This window comes from Octopus bimaculoides, chromosome 2 (genome assembly GCF_046866305.1).
Source record: "Octopus bimaculoides isolate indiv1 chromosome 2, ASM4686630v1, whole genome shotgun sequence".
NCBI lineage: Eukaryota > Metazoa > Mollusca > Cephalopoda > Octopoda > Octopodidae > Octopus > Octopus bimaculoides.
The window spans coordinates 68775736-68798229 of record NC_142929.1 but is presented as its reverse complement, the minus strand read 5'-3'; the positions used below and the strand labels follow the sequence as shown (position 1 = coordinate 68798229).

General features: G+C 33.3%; 1 protein-coding gene across 6 annotated transcripts in view; it reads right to left on the bottom strand.

Moving 5' to 3' along the window:
* LOC106871674 (uncharacterized) overlaps window positions 1-22494 on the bottom strand; it is a 72185-nt gene that overhangs the window by 20140 nt on the left and 29551 nt on the right. The window contains exons 1-2 of one of the 6 annotated variants that reach the window (XM_052978071.2): window positions 19349-19487; window positions 2038-2091 (exon numbers count right to left, since the gene is read on the bottom strand). The exons of 1 other annotated variant lie outside the window; for it this stretch is intronic. The gene's annotated coding sequence lies outside the window, so the exon portion shown is untranslated. Of the gene's footprint in view, window positions 1-561; window positions 627-2037; window positions 2092-4820; window positions 6275-19348; window positions 19488-22494 lie in introns of those variants that run through there. 4 more of the 6 variants (XM_052978077.2, XM_089346910.1, XM_052978065.2 and 1 more) reach the window with 4 other exon arrangements.

Genomic DNA, 22494 nt, shown 5'->3' with positions numbered 1-22494 from the left:
AATCTAATGTGATAACAATCTTTGTTACACAAACAGCATAATGGGGGAAATAGAGTGATAGTAGAGAGGCACAATATGTGTGTGTGAGTGGATAATATCCTTTCCTTTTGGTGCATCTGGAGTAACAGGAATGATCTCATTGACAAACCTACAGCTGGCTGAAGTAATGAAACATGAGAGAAATTACCATAGCCGTCGAATCTTCAGGTGTTGCAGACACTATATTGCCAGAGGGCAAAACAGATCACAGTGCATTCAAACTGTCATTGAATCTCACTATTGATGACTCAGTAACCTGTAACATTAGTAAAGAACAGGAGCAGTAGAAGTGTAAAAGTGTTAGATGATAATTGGGGACAAATGCACTGTGTCCCTTAAAGTTTCTTCTGAGGTTTTGTATCAAACTGTCAGATATTTTTCATCAGAAGAATTTCTTTCAATGAAGTAACAGTCACTTTAGCAGGTGACTTTTGTTACATGCTTCTAGTTATTCCGAAGAAGACAAGAAGCTGATCAATTCAGAAACATAAACTGAAACAAAAAAAAAAGATGAGAGCTTACCTTAACAAAGACCAACACTCAGCTGATTTTGTTACAAGACTTTTGGAGCCTGGAAAAAAGTTTGCTGTACCTGATCAAAATGGGGACATATTTATGGTTGTTATTAGTGAAGTGATGTTATCAGTCTTTCCCAACGTCCAACATAACTACCACAATTGCAAATAGCTCTGTGAAAGAGCAATACTTTTACCACCCCTTTAAAAATAAAGTTTGTTAGGCTGTTAAGACAATCAATGAAGAAATTATTAAACAAACGGTTGCATGGAGATGAATCTGCTTACACATCTACAGACTTTGTTTTAGACTTTAAAGAAACAGTGAGCCATCCAATTAATTTCCCTTAACAGCCTGTAGCTATATACTGTGCCATACCACAGACACATACTGAAGACTGAATCCCCCAATTATTCTCCTTAGGATCTTTTTAGCTGTTTTGCATTTGTGAAAGTACATCAAGTTGGTAGCTGTGCGGCTGTTGAGGATGTGATTATTCCAATCCATGCCAGCATGGTAAATCATAATGATGATGGTGATGATCTGTTAGAGTGGGGCCCAATTCTTTGGTACAGCACCCAGGCACAGAAGCATATACATGTTACATATACATAAGTATCATATTGTATCATATTATGCATCATATCATTTCTATCTATCAAGCAATCAATCAATCAAGCAATCAATCAATCAAGTAATATGTATTTTATTTCCTGTTCATGAAATTTTTTCTTCCCTTCTTTGTTTTTTTTTTGAATATCTAAGTTTATATCAATGAAACATTATACTATTTATTCAGTTCGTGAAACAACAGATCATTTAATAGTTCAAGTTTATAGCAAAGTGTTTCTTCTAGGTAAATATTAGACATCAACTGGAGCATATTCAAGCTATTCCCCTCTAACTGTTACACTTCCAATTTTTTATACAAACCTGAAAACTGTTGTTGAAGAGAATTCACTACTATGAACAGAGGTTGCAAATCACGAATTTCTACTGGACCTAAAAATACATGTTATTATACTCCTATCCTAGCATAATATGTATCATCTACGTAACATTTATTTTGTATGCACATTGATCCACTAGAACAGATTCTCTTCTCAGTGACCTAGTGGATACATAGAGCTACTTAGAGTGAGCTATAGAAACATGAGTGTCTTGGCCATAGGCACAATACTCTTTTGTCGACAGATAATAACTGCCCCAACAAATAGAGAAACATTGTCTGAGACACTGTAAAAGGTTGTTATGCAAACTCATATGTTATTTTCAATAAGGTTGAAAAGTGATGCTACATTTTAAAAAGATAAATTAGGATGTAGTATTTGTTGGATTAAGTTCAACAAGGGAGATGTAGATTAAAAGATTAATTATAGTTATTTAGATTACTGGTGCAATTTCAAATGAGATCAAGGTTATTGAGTAAAATAAAACAAAGAAAAGGAATTAGAAAAAAAAACAAGGAAGATTTTAACTTACATTTGTAGGTTGTTAAGTAGAATAAGTTAGAATTTCACAATTTTTCTCACAAAACTGTTGACATCAGAGCATAAGAGAAGTATCAGGTTCATATGAAAGAGAGGAAAAGAAAAAGAATGAAAGCGTTAAATTAACTGAGAAATTAATAACAGGGTAAAAAAAATACAAATTAATAACAGGATTAAAAGAAAACAAATCCTAAATAAAATAATCATTTCTGAGCTACAGCTCCAATTTTCAGAAGAGAGAAATGTATATTCAATTGAATCAACCTAAGGTAGATAAATAGCTGAGTTGATTGAGGTGAAGTTTGAACCAAGAACCAAGAAGAATGAAACAGATCCCAAAATTTAACAAGTGTTTCAAATTTAGGCATGAGACTAGAAGTTTTAAGAGGAAGAGTTTAACAGGAGGAGTTTAGTTGTACTAGATTGGTACTATATCAACCTGAAAAGGATGAAGGGTGAAATTATCCTTGGTGGGATTTGAAATTGGAATGTAAAGACCCAAAAGAAATACTGCCAGGTATTTTGTTCAACACGTGAATGATTCTGCCAGCAAACTCACTGGACACAAAACCAAGAAATGGTTTGTATGTGAAAATCAGATTAAGGTGTGAGGAAAGGGTAAAACTACTGCAATGAAATCTCTCTGGAAGAATAAAAAGCCATTTTTATTTCAGAGAAATTTCAACTGGAAGCATAAACTAACATAACGAAATGAGTCAAGGCATTTTGTTTATAACTCCAGAGATTCTTAAGTACTCTGAAATATCCTGTTAAGAATCATGGCTTCAGCCATATACAAGGCTTATTGCTATCCATTATTGGGAGTGAGGATAGTTAAATATAAATACTTTGTAGTGCTGTTTATACAATAAACTGCACTCAGTACACTCTTTTATGTGTAGTGTTGGGAGACCCCTAAAGTCTTGAATATGTAAAAGCATCTCTTGTACTGGATCCAGGAAAAAAATGCATCCAGTACACTGTGTGAAGTAGCCAGTGTTAGGATGGTCATACAACCATTGAAACCTAACCAAAAATGACATGAGTGAACTGTGGTCCCCTGACCCATCTAGGAGAGCAGCATAGATTAGTCCAACCAATGCCAGTATGGAAAGTGTGCATAAAATAATGATGATTTTGGAAGGTGAAAGAATTGGAAGTCATGACAAGGGGGTTGAATGATAAAAACAAAGTGACTCTAGGATACTAGAATTTTTACTCAGACTTCTTTATTTTCATCCGTCAAATTTGATTTCAATGTAACATATTTTGATTTAGATGTAACATAAGCAAGAATTAGACAAGAATTGTAAGCTATGAAGGTATGGCTAATATCTGTGTGTGGGTGGCCTCAGTACTGTTTACTCACAGAAGGAAGTGACTTCAGAGGAATGCCAAACAGAATCACTTTAAATGATACATATTTATTTATGTATGACTAACATGAGGTAGTGATATTTTATTTAACCAATAAACCAATTGCTGCATGCAGAATCCAGACAAAAAAAAAATTGTTAAGTTCAACTGTCCTGAAGGGTTAGAAAGATAAGGTAGGAAATACCAGATAAGTTTATCTTCAATTCTTGTGAAATGTGAATTTGGACATAACACATTTCATTGTAAATACATTCAAAAATATTTTTATGATTTAGAGCAGTGCTTTTCAACCCAAAGCGAGTGGAACAGCTTCACCTCCGTCTGAGAACTGGAAGATTTTATATAGGGACTGGAGTCAAAAAGGGCTGGGTGATAGATGCATCTTTTAATTGCCATACTTTTTAAAAAGTATTTTTGGCTTTTATTCTGCTAATAGAGGTGCAGGCATGGCTGTGTGGTTAAGAAGCTCTCTTCACAACCATGTTCAGTCCCACAACCATGTTCAGTCGACCAATGATTGAAAATGTATGTGTATATGTACGTGTCTTTATGTGTTTGTCCTCCACCACCATCACTGTTGGGTTCTTTATGAACCCGTAACTTAGCATTCAGCAAAAAAGACTGATGCGATAAGTACCAGACATTAAAAAATAAGTAATGGTGTCGAATTAATTTTTTTTTGTATTATCTAAACTGCAGTTCAATGACTGAAACATCTAAAAGATAAAAGATAATATCAGTGGTCGTAATATTTTGACATTCCATATTATAGTGATGAAATGACTTCTGTGCCAGTAGTCTATAAATGGTGATCAACCTATTGGCTTCCATTTTTCTGGTATATTTAATTTTGCTGAATCATAGTAAAGAGCGTGTTGTAAAAGAAATGGAAAGAGCATGATAGTTAAAAAAATTTAAGTAGTACTGATTTGATGCAAGGGCAGTGCACATATATTTTTTCCTGATCTTCTTGGATAATGGGGTAAATAAAGGCAGTTATAGATCAGAACGAGCTTCTGAATGTCAATGGTTGACAGAAAAATGAAGGAGGAGGAATGAATAAGAGCTGTGCAGGGCAAACAAGGGCAATTTTTGCTCGAGAAGTGTGTCGCATGAGACATGGGCTCATCTTCAAAGTGGCCTGCACCACTGAAAAAAAGTGAAAGCAAGTTTTCGTTAGTCGCGGGTTGCAGGTTACCCATGACAAATGTGAGGCGAAGAAGGTTTCAAGAAATAGACAAGAGAAAGGGAGCGAAGCGACACTGTGAGTGAGTTTAAAGGAGCAGAGAACTTGATAGAGAGAGAGAGAGAGAGAGAGGAATACGTAGGTGAGAAAGTTGGGGAGTAGATCCAAAGTTGGTAATTGGAGATTTATCTATCAAGTGGATGGATAATGACCTTATATTTTCTTTCTGTTGGATGTAGTCCAGAATGTTTGGAGTGAGAATAACGTTCCAGTTGTATGAGTAGTGTATTCCAGCGCAAAATGAAATTAATGTCATAATACAATCTTTCTGATGTGTTGGACGTATATATATTTTTTAGTCCTGTACCCTTGGCAATAGGGTGTCTGATGTGCGAAGTTAACATTTGTAGAGGGACTGTTAGTTTTAGTTTTGTTAAACATGAGTAATGAGTATGCAGTGATGTTATTAGGTAAATTAATAACAATAATCAGATAGATAGCTGTAGTTGAAGCGAAAGAAAAAAAAATATCTGCAAGGAAAAGAAAGTATTCTTTCCTTTTTTGTTTTTGTTTTTTTTTGCGAAACAAAAAAATATGTGTGGAGGAGTTAAAATGTTACGTTGTAATTTCTACAAGGAATAAATAAACAAGAAATTGTTAAAAAATAAATAAATAAAGCAAATTAAGCGTTTTCTTGAAATAATAAAGTAAAAGAGAAAAGGACAATAGAAAAGGAGAGGAAGAGAGGAAAAGAATGAAAACAAATAAAGAGATTAACGAGGGGGGAGGGGTGAGGAAAAAACAGAGTAAATAATGAGAGAGCGCGAGTAGTGTGAGAAAGAGTGCGAGTTAGTTGTTGAGTGAGCATTGAATTGATTAAGTGAGGTGGAGAATTTCACTCAAGATATAAAACTGTGTAATTGAGAACACGTGTCAAATATACTCACGTGCCAAAGTACATTGCCCTCTACCACTCGTTAGCTATCTCTTGCTTCTCCTCTCTATCTGTCTGGCTGTCTCCCGCTCACCTATCTATTTTTCCCTTTCTATCTCTCTAACTATCTTACCGTCTCTCTCTCTCCCCACACTTTCTCTCTGCATTTATGCGTTATGACATTCGCAAATACATAACTTGCTTGCTTGCGACTGAAAGGCCAGTAAAATGTCGACGACGACGACGAATAAAAATGACTATCAGAAAAACACGGGTTTAGAGAATCATTGCAGATAAGAGTTGTTATTTTTCTGCATGTGTGTGTATCAGAAAGAGAGCGAGAGAGAAAGAGAGGGGGGGGGGAATTAATTTGCATGTGTGGTTGTATAACCTACATACATGTGTTTACCGTACATGTGCCTTTATTGCTATTTAACTCTCTCTCTCACTCTCTCATTCATTTGACACGTGAATCCATACTTTTATGTGGGTGGGAGTTAGCAACTGAAACAATTCGCATACACACACGCACATTCTTTCTCCTCCCCGCGTTCTCAAACACATATCCACATCTATCTATCTATCTATCTATCTATCATTTTAAAGCAATTTTAATAAGTCAAAATGAATTTTATGATACACACACACACATCATCATCATCATCATCATCATCATTATCATGATCATCAACATTTAACGTCTGTTTTCTATGCTGGCAAGGGTTTGACGGCTTGACAGAAATTGGCAAAACCAGGGGCTGCACCAGGTTCCATAGTCTGTTTTGGCTTATGTGTGTGTGTGCGCGCAAGTGTCTTCTACAATAGCTTTGGGCCAACCAGAGCTTTGTGAGTGGATTTGGTAGATTTGTGTCTGTCTGTAACCCCCACTACCGCTTGTTGGTGTGTTTACATCTCTGTAACTTAGAGGTTCAGCAATAAGAATCGATAAAATAAGTACCAAGCTTAACAGAATTAAGAACTGGGGTTGAATCATTCCAATACAAATTCTTCAAGGTTAAACATAATTTCTTTGTGGATGATTGATCTAGATATACATACTTGAAATATTTACAATGCTAAAAAGCAACTGAATTTAATCACAATGTTTTCTGATGATATAGGGGATATAGTTTGGCCCAAAGAAACGTTCACATTCAACAACTGAACATGGTAAAACCATTCCTCAAACCTAAAATCTTTGCATTAATGGTCTCACTGTTTTCGCTGTTCGACAAGAGTGCTACAAATACCTAGGTATTGATGAACATATATTATATAAAGGCACTGTAAACAAAGACAGAGTAGAGAATATCATACTAGACTGAAAAATATATGGCAAAGCTTTCATCTCACATTTGCATTACCTGTACTAATGTCAGCATTTGAGATACTCAACTAGTCTACAGAGGAAATCCACTCCATAGATATTGAAACCTGCAAGATTCTGATATTAACTGCAAATTTCCAAGGAAACAGTGAATTGGCAGACTCTGTCTCAGAAGAAAAGCAGAAGCTTTAGATCAGTACAGACAGCCTTCGATTGTTATATAATATTACTTAGCACCTGTTAAGCAATGGTTGCAAACCTAAACACATCAACCAAGTGTTCAAAAATAATGGGAATATCATCCTGCAGGCTGATAGTGAATTCTTCTAGAAACATTCACTTCCTGATGACCTTATCTATGAAACCAGAATTGCAAAACTAGTATATCTCAGCAAAGAACTACAAGAGAAACACTACATACCACAAAAAGGGTTTTCACGTAAATTCTGTAAACTTGAAGAAGATGCTAATATTAATTTCAAGTTTTGGCACAAGGCCAGTAATTTTGGGACAGTGGGTAAGTGGTACTTATTTTATCCATCCTGAAAGGATGATTGGTGAGGCCACCCTGGTGGAATTTGAACTCAGAACATAAAGATGAATGAAATGCCACTAAGCATTTCACCCATCATGCTAACAATTCTGTCAGCTTGCTGGCTTAGAAGGATGCTAATATTGGTTTCAAAGTTTGGCACAAGGCCAGCAGTTTTACGGGAGAAGGTTAGTTGATTAAGTCAACCCCAGTGCTTAGCTGAGATTATCAACCCTGAAAGGATGAAAGGCAAAGTCAACCTCAGAGGAAATTGAACTGAGAACGTTAAAGACGGATGAAATGCTGTTAAGCATTTTGTTCATTTTGCTAACGATTCTGTGAGCTTGCCAACTTAGGAGGATGCTAAGATTAACATGAAATGTGGCCTCTCTTGGACTCATGACTGTTACTTTATGTCACACCATAAAGACTATACTTTTGCAATTTAAGAGCAGGAGATAGCTATGAAATGTCTTATGAACAAATAGGATGGTGAAGCACTCCAAAGATGCAACAACAAATGTCAAGTGTGTTACTCTTCTGTGGAGGGTATAACACATCTAATCAGCAGTTTCCCAAAAATGTCATTGAGATACTTCCACCCACTGTGATATGATGTTGCAGCAAAAACAAAAATACAATGCTGCTCACAGAAAAGACAGCCCTGGGACAAATATAAACAACACTTCTGCTATTGAGTTTATAGAATTCAATGACAGAGGCCAATGATTTTGAAAGGTAATAAGAAATTAAATACAGAGTTGGTCTCATCTGAACTTGCACTGAACTAGTTAGCATAACTCATCACTGTTATCTGGAAACATGAGATCAAATCTATTAACCTATAAACCTTACAAAACAGATTTGTGTTACTGAAGAGACAAGCTATTAAACCAATCAGCCTAGCTAAATCCAGAGTTAATCTAAGTCTAATTCATTTCATACAATTTATGTGTTTATCTTCTCTTACTCCAGCTAATTTTCACAAAGAATAATCATATAGCCTAAGAAATTACTAGAATTATATCACAAAAATTATTCAAAAAAATTGTGTGTCCTTTATTGCAATTTTAACAGCTATTTGTGATTACAAAATATAAAGGAGTAGAAAAAATTAACTCCTAACAAAGACAGTAAAACTGAAAAAAAGTAAAATATATTTTGTTGTGAATGCATTTTATTACTCAACAGCTTTAGGAACATTTTACTTTAGTTTCAATACTTAAGGGTGAAGAAAGGGTTCTTTCACACTTTCTTCCAATCAGAATTCGAAGGAATAGCCATGGGAGTAGTTTCCCTTGAATATATATATATATATATATATATATATATATATATATATATATATATATACACACACACACACATATTATATATCAGAAGCAATGGAATGACTCAAAGGCTTGTGTGTTGGCACTTATTTTATACTAATATACAAAACTCATGGCCTTTGAGTCTCTCTCTTGATTCTGCTAGATATTAATAAAAACATACATATACAGTAATCCCTTGACTATCGTAGGTGTTATATTCCAAAATCCTCTGCGATAGGTGAAAATCCGCAAAGTAGAAACAGTACTGTATTGTATATTTTTTATCATTATTTTCATTTGTATATATTTATTTTATTATAAATGCAAAACAACACCATGGAGGAATTGATGTAAGCTTCAATGATAAACCACGATAGGGTGAAGGATTACTGTACTCATATTTTGAGTTCTATTTTTCCTGTTTACATCACCATTCCTCTCTCTCTCTCTCTCTATATATATATATACAGACACATATTTACTAGCATACACATGCCATAAAAAATGCCAACACTTTCATTCATGATATAAAACGGCACATCAGCACAATGGAAGAAACCATTGATAAATGTTAGCAATTGAGTAAATATCTGTACATTCACAGAATTGAAGCACTTGAACAATCAGATACAGTTGTAATGTCTTGGTTAGAAATATCATTGGTGGTGTAAAATATATATATATATATGTATGAAATATATGCTTTTCCATGCTCCCATAGATCAGACAGATTTTGTATAGCAGGATGTCATTCCTGTCACCAACCATCACCTGTTTTATGTAAGGTAATATTTCACCATGCCCAGACATAATTATGTGGAAGATTGGAAACAAAGAACATCTCTTGCATGACAATGACACTACTCACTTGCAACTGGTGCATGACGTCAACCTACTAACCTATATATATAATATATATAATATATATATATATGCATATATATACATATATGTACCTACATGCATATATATATATGCATATATATACCTACATGCATATATATATATATATATATATATATATATATATATATATATATATATACACATACATACCTACATGTGTACATGCATATATATAATGTGTGTGTGAAATTGAATATATAAAAGTTTTATATATTTAAGTATTGTCTTCTACTTGAAACAATATTTTTCTACAACAAATGACGTTTTTATACTGCGGTTGACCGTCATCTGATCTATTTGAATGTTGTCTGCTCATTTCATTGAATCAAGTGATGTAGCCTTTAAATGGTGGTCATTTTTCCTGTTTATTTTTAATTTATTTTATTAAACAATTACCAAATTTATTAAAATAAATAAGTGATCACATATAAACTATTACGACAACGATTTTATTCTGTACCTCTCATTTTCCATTGTTTGATGCAACCAGAAGATACATCATCTGTGTGTCTATGCATGTGTGTGTGTGTGAACTTCCACTATCACTTGGTGTATTTTGCTTTCAAATTTTTGTTTATTTATTTGGAAATGACAAAAATTTGCAGTTTATTTTTATCAAAATACCTGCTGCTCCAGCAGGTGATATGCTGCTCTCTCATTCACTATATATTTTTATACTTCCCATTTCTACCACTTACTCCACTCCCTTTGTCACTTTATTTTCCTTCCACCAGCTTGACCAACATGAAACACAGCGTTATATTTTAAGATATGTACCTATGTGTGCATTTGTGTGTATGAAATTGATAAATACAATTTATGATGAAAATTTAGTTTCATTTTGATTAAAATACTTCAGAGTTCACAACAGTTTGCTTGCATTTAGTGTCTCTGTCATTCACTCCCACTCCATTTATTGTTCTAGTACTCGGCTAGTTGAGTGATACTTTATTTAATGAACCTTGAAAGAATGAAGAAAAGTTGGGCTCAGTGGGATTCGAACTGAGAATGTATTCAAAATAAAGTGTGTATGTAATACATATAATGAAAGCCTTACATTTGGCTTTTTGAAAATTTAAAATACTGTTGTTTCAATTTATTAAGGATGAAAATGTAATTAAAACAGCAAAGAAAATATATCTCTATTTACACAACTCAAATGCAAACGAAATTTATTTATATCAAAAAAGTAAAAAAACAGCTGTAAATACTGTAACTTTAACCAGTTTCTGATTTCAAAGAAAACGTAAAAAAGAATTGGTAAAACTAGTTTTGTACCCCGCCTCTGCTCTTGCCAAATTTATTACCCCATACCTTTCTTAAAAATGTACATTTTTAAATGAAACTTTGCAGAAGCATTTTTTCGATGGTGTGGATTACAATTATGTTGATAAAATTCAATTAAAAACAATTTTGTTTTAATTTTTTACTCTCAAGAGCCGGGGGTGGAGGAGAAAAGTCCGAAACTCCTAAAAACAAATTTTTTTCAATATAATCTGCACTAAGGGAAATATATCTGCGAAATTTTATTTTTTTAAAAAGTTACAAAGAAACATAATCGAGAAGAGGGGAAGGGGTACTAATCTGTAGTTATGCCAAAATATTTAGTTTATTCTGATGATTAGAGGAGTTGTATTGACAACAACAACAACAAAAAAGTTTAAAAACAAGTAGTTTCCTGTCATCTCATTCAACCTCATAAGAATTATATCTATATATATTTGATCTGAAGCTATGCCCCATCGTTGTTCGCAGATCGATCATCATCATCATCAACAACAACACCTGGACATTAATGAATCGAGTCCCAGGGTTCATAGGGTTGGTTACCCGGTTTTCATGGTGAATAAGGGAACGAGATCACAACATTCCCCCTTGAATGGGACACCAGCCCGTTGCAGGATAACTCATTTACAGCTGAGTACAATGGAGCAACGGTAAAATGAAGTGTTTTGCTCAAGAATACAAGGAGCCGAGGTTTCGAGGTCCAGGAATCGAAACCGCGATCTTGTGATCGTGAGTGCAACACCCTAACCACTAGTCTACTCACTTTCCATGCAGGCAGTCACGGAAATACTGTTAATATTCCACTTGAACAGTCGGAAATCTACAGCTGCAGGAAAAATTTGAAAAGTCAACGTACTGGGAAGGAAGGAAAGACTGGGCGTAGTTATTAGTGCAGGGGCTTGGGTAACAGTAGACACAATGTGGATGACGAAAGGAGGAGAGACGAGCGAGTAGGGGAAGCCTGAGTGACAGTGATGTAAGAACCGAGCATTAAATTATGTAGAAAGAGAGCTTCCTGTTGCTTATGCTTGTGAACTGCATAATATTTCGGTAATTTTCAAATGAGCATGACCAGCCCGTTGTAGAATTAAGTCATTGCTAGTGACGACAGTATTTTGATATCACGGGACAAACTGTTTTATTATTAGGACTGTAGTTATGTGTTCCTTCCGTTGAATCAACTGCGTCTAACGAAAATTTAATCTTAAATCTGTAAGTGGTACAGTTTAGTTACAAATGTAGATCTTGTAGTATGAGTATAAATTCGGAATGTAGCAAGTTGAAAAGATATTTTTAATATGAACATTCGTTTAATAAAGTTACATATTTTAGATTAACAAAATTATAAATAAAAAAATTCTATCTTACAAACACACATACATAGGGTACACACAAATGGATGGGTGCACTCTTACGCAATCAAATTTCACGCACTATAAATCTACAGCTTTGCTCTTTTTGAAACGTGAGTCCTGTTTGGAGAGACAAGCTACGATCTATAAACGTGATCCGGCCACCAGTGTCTGAACGAAGTACATCAGCTACAGTAGTCAGGCAGTGCTGGCGCACCAGAGCTCGTGCGAAGGAACGTGACATTTCTCTTCCTTCCTCTCTTTTTACTGATTTCTATTCTTTCTCTCACTCACAGATACAAACTGATATTCCACATATCAACACATGTTTTTATATACACACAGACACACCAAATTCTCTACTTTCCTCCAAGTTTATTCATCTTCACCTTTGTCCGCCCAACTCACTCTACTCTCCATCAGTCACCGACCCCAGTAAATGTGTTTTGACCTACTTCATTCCATTATTTATTTTTTCCCCTCTTTCTGAAATTTAATTACTTCGTTATATATTTTGATACAGCTTTATACAAACAGACATAACTTACTATCCTCGAAAACTGCTATTAATAATAAAGTACTTCAACACGCTGCATAACACCACCTACACAAATTCGGCTAGAACGAGCTAGCAAGGAAGTCACGAAATAGCAAGCTAAATCTTCCTCATATGCTACTGTCTTCAGAGTAGTTAAATATAACCTCATGCTGAATATAACATACCAGGGGAAAAACAGAGGGGATGGCCACAGAATGTCACTCGAACGATAAATGCTCCATATAGTAAGCTGGGTATACGGTCCGCGTCGCGATGTTTAGCAGGCATACTAGTACCATAGGACTTCTCGACCAAAGTGGTCCCGGGGTTATACAGCAACAACAACATTAAAGCCAGAATGTTGGCATTTATTCTCTTGCTTTCTACTGCAACAATGTAGATCTAATAAGACACTCTCCTCCTCTTTCTTGCAAAGCAAATACAAACTCTCTCTCTCTACATATATATATATATATATATATATATATATATATAAGGCGCAGGAATGGCTGTGTGGGAGAAGCTTGCTTCCCAACCACATGGTTCCGAGTTCAGTCCCACTGCGTGGCACCTTGGGCAAGCGTCTTCCACTATAGCTTCGGGCCGACCAAAGCCCTGTGAGTGGATTTGGTAGACGGAAACTGAAAGAACTCCGCCATATATATATATATATATATATATATATATATATATATATACATATATATACATATATATATATATATATATATATATATATACATATATATATATACATATATATATATATATATATATATATATATATATATATACATATATATACATATATATATATATATATATATATATATATACATATATATATATACATATACATTAATATATACTTTTGTTATTTACACCACCTGTCCTCGTCTGTTGTTATTTTTTGTATATTCTCCCATATATACATATATATATATATATATATACATATATATATATATATATACATATATATATATATACATATATATATATATATACACATATATATATATATACACATATATATATATATATACACATATATATATATATATACATATATATATATATATATACATATATATATATATATACATATATATATATATATATACATATATATATATATATATACATATATATATATATATATACATATATATATATATATATACATATATATATATATATATACACATATATATATATATATACATATATATATATATATATACATATATATATATATATATATACATATATATATATATATATACATATATATATATATATACATATATATATATATATACATATATATATATATACATATATATATATATATATACATATATATATACATATATATATATATATATACATATATATATATATATATACATATATATATATATATACATATATATATATATATATATACATATATATATATATATATATATATATATCAAAATACGCAACAAGGATATCCAGAGGTAATGCAGTACGATCGTTTCATGCAACTCCATGTAATTGAACAATGCACTCATTGCATCAATTTAAAATGTAGAGCGATTATACTAATGTGTCCATCTGTTCTGCTTTAATTAAATTCTATGTCTGTGCAGTTGAAGATTGCTCTGTATTTTAAATTGATGTAATGATTGCACTGTTCAATTAAATGGAGTTGTATGAAAAGATCGTACTGCAATTACCTCTGGATATCCTTGTTGCTAATTTTGATTTTAATCACCTTAACTTTGAAATGGTATGGGTAATACAATACTAAATTCTGGTGCCTCAACTTAAGTACTATATTCATCTGAATCTATCTATCGATAGATAGATATGTGTATGTGTATATATATGTTTGTGTGTCTATTTGTCCCCCCACCATCGCTTGACAACCGATGTTGGTGGGTTTATGTCCCCGTCACTTAGCAGTTCGGCAAAAAGACACCGATAGAATAAGTACTAGGCTTACAAAGAATAAGTCCTGGGGTCAATTTATTCGACTAAAGGCATGGCCGCAGTCAAATTAATGAAACAAGTAAAAGAATATATATAGATATATATATTATAGTTGTTAGTGCATTAAAGTCTCTTTGCGTTGTATCCTGTCAACCTATATGCTAGGATCGAGAAGTGATTAACTTAAGTAATTAGGTATTTGCTGAAGGATTTCCCAAGCCTATGACTTTTTTGCGGGATTTCAAAGGACTGTTTTTTTTCTTCTTCCAGTTGCAAAAGGTGAGATCTGAACTGAAGAAGGCATTTCTTTGTACATACATATGTAAAGAAATTTGTGTATATAGTGGAATAGATGGCTTCTGCTAGAACAGGACAACATCTTATTGATCGCTTTCTTACTGAACTCTTTAAATGAAAAGCAAAACTTACAAGCTTTTTGAAATATCAAGATGTTAAATAAAGGCATTCAGTAATCCATAGCTTGAAGGTATTAAGCAATCCATAATTTATTCAAAAGAAAGAGGTAATTATCTTTTTCAAAAGGTTTACATCTCTACTTCGCCCTGGCTATATACTATACTGAGAGGTAAATCAATAGTAACTTGAGAATCCGAGAGATATGTTGCGTAATCATAGTCATGCTAAAATGAAACAATGCTAAGGCACACATTTTATGGAAGAGACGGATATCGTTCGTTAAATTGTCTCTAATGTATTAGAATACTGGTGACTTAGACTTATTTTATTGAGAACGGAAGGATGATATGAAAAATCAACTTCGACATAATTCTTATGCAGAATCTTGAAATGACAATAAGTTTACAGTCAGACACTGAACATTCTTCTTGTTCTAAATTGAGCATGTGAACTTAGTTTCAGTCTGTTGTACAAGAGACGAATTCAAATTGGTAACACTTGTTTTTATTACACGAAAAAGTTCTTGTCGCCTGTATGACCTATTTGCCTCTATTTCTCTGACGTAAAATACATAATGTTTTAATCAAATGTTATCAAGTCAATAATTTCCTTTTGACTTAGTCGCATATCTCGATTTGTCTAGTGTGCTTGACAAACGATTGTAAACTGGGAATAGAGGTGGGGGTAGGACATACTATAATAAACAAAAAAAAAAAGTTTACGGTAAATAGACATGTCCTTACAGCTTAGAATGATTAAAGTATTAAATGAGTACAAGTTTAATATATAATTGGATTAAATACAGAAAGACTTTATTTCATACTATTTTACTGGGTGTAGTTTTGTTTACTTCTTTATTTTATTTTTATGATCTTTGTATATTAACCCTTTTCAATAGCAACAAAAGCTCATTGATATGTGATGTTCTGTAATTCTTACAATAATTTCGAAATAACCAACGGGAAAAAGGAATCGACATTGCTAACGGTACTTTCATAAATCACACACAGTCATGAAAAAAGGGATGACGTGTTGGGCATGTGTATGCTTGCGCGAATGGAGAATATAAAGAACAGATGATGTATATAAAGAATGGCTTCTAATTTATGCACAAGGCCAGCAGTTTTGAGGTGGGGAGGTTAGTCGATACCATCGGCCCTAGTACTTGACTGGTACTTTTATATCAACCCCAAAAGGCAAAGTTGAACTCAATGGGGTTTGAACTCAGAACGCAAAGAGCCGGAAGAAATTTTGTCTTACGCTCTAACGGTTCTGCTAACTCATTTGACTTTTTTTTTTTACAGCATCAGTAATAATGCAAATAGATCCAAGTATCGCAGTAACAACTCCTCTTTCCAGGTAAAACAATCGTGATTAATTTCTTTTTTAAAGTAGACACAAGCCCTTTAGTTTTACAAAAGAGGGGGAACTAGACGCTCTGATGTTCATAACTTACATGTTAAAACGCATAAATTTTGAACAGAGCTTACAACCTACACTGTTGTACGTACCACAGAATTTATCTTAAAATAGCATCCAAGCGACATGCTCTAGTGTGGTCAAGAGATTACTGTCGGCTCACGTTGAAGAATATTGTCTACCATTTTCCCTTTATCGTTACATCCATTACCATTGAATCGGATGACAAGAAGATAAGTCTGATCGCTTGACTTCGTTTAATGGTGATATATGTACAATAACAGGTGAGAAGTCAGCTCATCTTCATTTTTGAGCATTTGTCATAGATGGTAATAAATTACAAATAGGTTAATTTTGCTAGCAATAGGGGAACATTTCTCCAGTAATTAATGTTGTCACTTCTAGAAGGGTTAAAAATGTCAACCTGGATTGAATAATGCCAAGACTGTAACGGTTAAAGTTCGCAGTTTCAGCCCTGAACCTAAAAGGTTTAAAACTAAACAGTAACTTTAAATAATGATTTGTAACATAGGCATAAGGTTTCAGATTTAAGATTAAATAATCTATTTAATTGACATGATTTATAACATATCTTACGAAAGTGGAAAGATGAAAAGCGAACTCGACCTTGGCGGCACTTTAACTCGGAATACAAAGGAGCCACAGCATAATACGGCAAACATCATTTTAAGTTTGTTACTTATGAAGTCAGTCGGATCAATCAATTGATTGATTGGTTCTTCATGAAAACCCATGCAATTGATAATTTTGCTCAGATAAGATAAATATTGATTGGAAATGAAGGAGAGACGACGAGAAATATTTGAATGACAATGAGAAAGAAAGCAAAAATAGACAAAGAGTGTACATATCGTATGAATTGCGATTTTGTAACTGTTATCTCTCTAAAAAGCGAATGTCACTTGTTGGTTCTGTTATGCAATACATACATCCACATATAATATACGTATGCGTATATTTGGTTGCACACATAAATAAAGCTTGTATTAAACGAATCTAATGATCAAATGAAACTGACAATTTTCGTTCCGGTATCGTATTTTAGAAGACAATACTTGAACGAAGATTGTTAAGTATTCACCCCTACAATCGTAATTATTAAAACACTATTCATACTCTCTCTCTCTCTCTCTCTTTCTCTCTCTCATACACATTATGAGATAGCTAAGAAACGAATGTTAGAAAGGCAAAGGAAAGAGACAGTGAAATAGTAAGATAGATATATTTATTGATAGATAATTCACCTTACAAACTAAACTTACATGCATAAATTGACTCCTTTTCTCTTTATTACCTAATTACTCTTCTACCAAAAGTTAAACTCCAAGATATTCAGTATCATTCCATTAGGCAGTTTCATACTCTTTCATAAACTTTTATGTTTGTATAATTTATTCCATGCTCAAGTAAATCCTGTCAATTTCGACGAACACTGCTAGTCATTAGATAATTACTATTACAGTTATAAAATAGTAATTTCTATCGATTACCCAAAGACAATCTCAATCAGACATATGCAACTCGGATATTTTTATTTCTGTCTGTCATGAGCTTCATGGCTCATAAAGCCGGAGCTTAACCCAGTTTGTATAGCTTGTAAATAACTGAATTCATGACAGACCTCCCTGGATGGGATGCTGGTCCGTCGCAAAGTTAACTTCTCATCTATTTACAGCTGAGTGGACTGGAGCAATGTGAAATGAAGAGTTTTTCTCAAGAACACAAACGCACCGCGCGGTCTAGGAACCGAAAGCACGATCAGAAATTATCTAGTGCACCAAAAATTCGTAATTTCTTCGGATGTGCATGTTTAAAGCCATGGGAAAAAAAAAAAAAAATTGAGGAGCGGGGCAGAAAATCCCTTCTTTACGTTTTTTTTTTTTGTAGTTTGTAGATTTTTTTCTATGTTTTTTTTTTGCAGACATTTGTTTTTAAATAGCTGGGATTATGATTCTTCAAAAATATAATAAGAAAAGTTAAAATTTAACTTCGCCTTTTTGTCTTTTGGTTTCTTCCTCATTCTCAGTAACTTTTTCGTCTTTGGCATTTTTCGAAATTTTTATCAGCTTTACATATCAGAAATTGACATGAAAAATAAAAGTAAGTTATGTAGCAGTGTTTCTTTTCAAAAATTTTAAATTACCATTTCTGGTATTTATTTTTAAAATTAAATTTAAAGAAAAAATTCCGAATAAAATAAAACGAAAAAGTTACGGGAAGGGGGGAAGAAGGGCATAACTGAAAAAAGAAATTAAAATTTTGAGTTTTTTCTTTGAATGGGAAGAAATCATGTCAGATGTTAGGCAATGAGCAGCGGTTAAATTTGGTTAATATCTCAAAAAGAATCAAAGGTCCTTTCCAACTCATAGGCTGGTTTCCAAGATTATGTGACGTATATATCCCCCTGCTGGATGGAATGCTGGTCCATCAGAGAATTACTTTTGCCAACTGAGTGGAGTGGAGCAACGTGAAATGATATGTTTTGATAAAGAACACAATGTATTGCCCAGTCCAGCAATTGAAACCACTATCTTATGATCATAAGTGCAACACTTCAATCAGTATGCCAGGCACCTCCATTCACACATATACACACACACCTTTAGATTCAAAATGATTTTTTGCTTTAGAATATTTCTCGAGTTATTAGTGTTCTTAATGTTATTCACATTGTTGCATTTTATAAATGATTTAAAAAAAATTAAATGACCTACCATGAATGATGCATTACCCATTAATTTTAAATCCTCTTCAGATTCGACACAAAACGGTTCCGTACACTTTGTAACAGTCAGCGAATACTGAGTGTCTGAGACAAAATTCAAATACTTTCAAAGCCAATTGTCTACTTTCAGAACAAGTATTGGAAGAAAGAATATTAAAAAAACGTAGAAAAATCCAGTAACAATAACCTGGTTTGGCTTTGTATAATGTTGATTGAAACAGTTAAGAATTTATGCTTTGTTCTTGTTAGTTTTCACATTCTTTTTTCTCAATTTACCTTGCTTACCCTCTTCCGTTTATACAACAGACACACACGTTATACAAGGAGCAATATCTTTAGACAATATAACCGGAGAAAGGTTTATACCGGTAATGCAGGTAAACAAAAAGTCATCCCCACATCTTTCTCTTCCCCCAACCATAAAATTTGTTGAGATTTTGGCAGGAGAACAAAAAGAACAGAGAAGAAAAAAAGAAAAAGAAAAGAAAAACAACGATGAAAAATAAGGAAGTGGGAGGGAACAGCAACTCGTAATTCAAAAGTATTGAGAAGACAAATAATTTATAATTCATTCATGAAAAAGATTTGAAAACAAAAGCAATAAAATTGGCCAGACACTTTGGTGACATTCATTTAGGAAGACATTGGCAAAGAGAATGACTTCACAGATTTGAAGCCACGCCTATTTGGTAGTGGATAATGCGTGGAACAAGGTCACGTGCAGTGATAGTTTTTATTTATTTATTTTAATAGTTTCTTAAGATTCAAACTAAAAACAATGGGTATACTTGTGCAATATAAGTATATACATACGAAACCAAAAGAAAAGCTGAAAAAATAAAATAAAATGCGACTTGATAATCAAGAAGTTTTTTTTTTTTAATATATATTTGCTGTTATTGCGTGAAATTCAGGACACTGATAAAACTACTTCCAAAATGAACAACAACAAATAAATAAATATAAAGAAAAGTGAACAAACACTTATAACTATGCTTTTTTTCCTTCTTTTTAATCGAGAACAATTATTATGCTTTAATGTGAAATAATAAAAATGAAAAAAAAATCTGTTTATAGATTGTAGATAAAGTGATATCTATACACACACATATTGCTTTGTGTGTATGTACGTATATATGTTTATATATATATATATGTGTGTGTGTCTTTGTGTTTGTTTGTCCTTCCACAGTATGGCAACTCATGTTGGTTTGTTTATGTCTTATCTTAGCAGCCCATGAAAAAGTAACTGATAAGCACCAGACTTAAAATAAATACAGGAGCTGATTTGTTTTGATAGTGTTCCAGTACGGCTGGATTCCAATGACTTTACACAGTCTACTGACTGTTTTAAGATGCACCCAGTATACTCTGCGAAGTGGTTGGCATCAGGAAGAGCATCCAGCTGTGGAAACAATTATAAAGCAGCTGAAGCATGAAATGGTCCCTTCACCTGTTGGATCCTGTCAAACTGTCCAACTCAAGCTTGTATGGAAGACAAACACACAGGTGTAGCTGTGTGGTAAGAAGTTTGCTTTCCAACTACACGTTTCTGGTTTCAGTCTCACTGCATGGCACCTTGGTCAAGTGTCTTCTACTAACCTCAAGCTGACCAAAGCCTTGTGAGTGGATTTGGTAGATAAGAAACTGAAAGGTCGTATATATATATATATATATATATATATATATATATATATATATATATATATACATATATATATATATATACGCGAGTGTGTCTTTGTGTATGTGTTTTCCCCCACCACTGCTTGACAACCGGTGTTAGTGTGTTTATGTCCTTGTATGTCTGTATGTATATCATCATCATTTAATGTTTATTTTCTATACCAGCTTGGCTTGGACAGTTTGACAGGATCCAATGAACAGGGGGACTGCATTGAGTTCCATAGTCCATTTTTATGTGGTTTCCACAGTTGCATACCTTTCCAAATGTCAAGTTTACATGTGTGTGTATGTGTGTGTGTATGCCAGTTCATTGGTGACTAAAGTAGCATCTCCACTAGGCCAGCTTGGCAGGGACCCTTGTTAGCACCCAGGAGAAAACAAGACTGGTTTAAAGACTGGTGTATTCAGTATACATAAAATATACTTGAGATGGTGAACAAGCATACTGTAAGACCATTAATGGTGGTGTGGATTGGAGGAGTGTAGACTTGCACTTTTAAACTGTGGTTAAGGTAGTTTGTCTAAGAGAGGATCACTTCGAATAAAAATCCTGGTAGATCAAGGCAATGTAATTTTTGATCTGCAACCATTTGTAAAAATCAATACTTCTTAATGAAGATGGAAATCATAAGAGAATGTATGAGTTAAGATAGTGGAAATGTGTCAGAATTAAAAAAATAAAATATGATTAAAAAAAAAGAGGAAAAAAAATTGCTTCATTTAATGGACAGCTGACATGTCAAAATGAAGAATAATTTGCAAAAGAGATGAGTAAAAGAAAAATGTTATGCCAACTGAAGCATAATTGGAACAGGTGGAAAAGACAAGAGAATATTTGTGCACAAATGTACTTCATGGGGAGAGGAATTGAGTTAGTTTTATTTTCATTTATTAGCTGAAGCGTTGATTACTACAGAATGGCCCAACACTTTTGTTTATGTTCTCCTGAGAATATTTACAACAGAGACATGCAACAGCCGAGGATACCTATTTGTTCAATATTGAAAAAGGCAAAGAATACAAATCTTCAGACAGAAATGAGTGCTTCTGTTGATCGGAAAAAAAAATGATGATAAAAAAATCTTGGTATTTTAAAGATATCAAAAGCTTGCTTATTCAGTTATTCTTTAATGTAACTGCATGGGTGATTACAGTAACTTTTTCAGCTTATTATTTCTCATTACTCAAGGAAATCATATCAACTGAGGATGTCAAATTTAAGCTAATTAATAATTATTATTTCTGCCACTTTATTATTATTATTATTATTATTATTATTATTATTATTAAAGATATCCCTAACAAGTAGAAATCATATAATTACTCTCTGGATCATATAATATTCTTCATTCTCTTCACCTATTGTACATTTTTCACCTATTGTATATTTTTCTCTCTACTCCTTTCTATCATCCCCAATCTCTCTCTCTCTCTCTCTCTCTCTCTTTC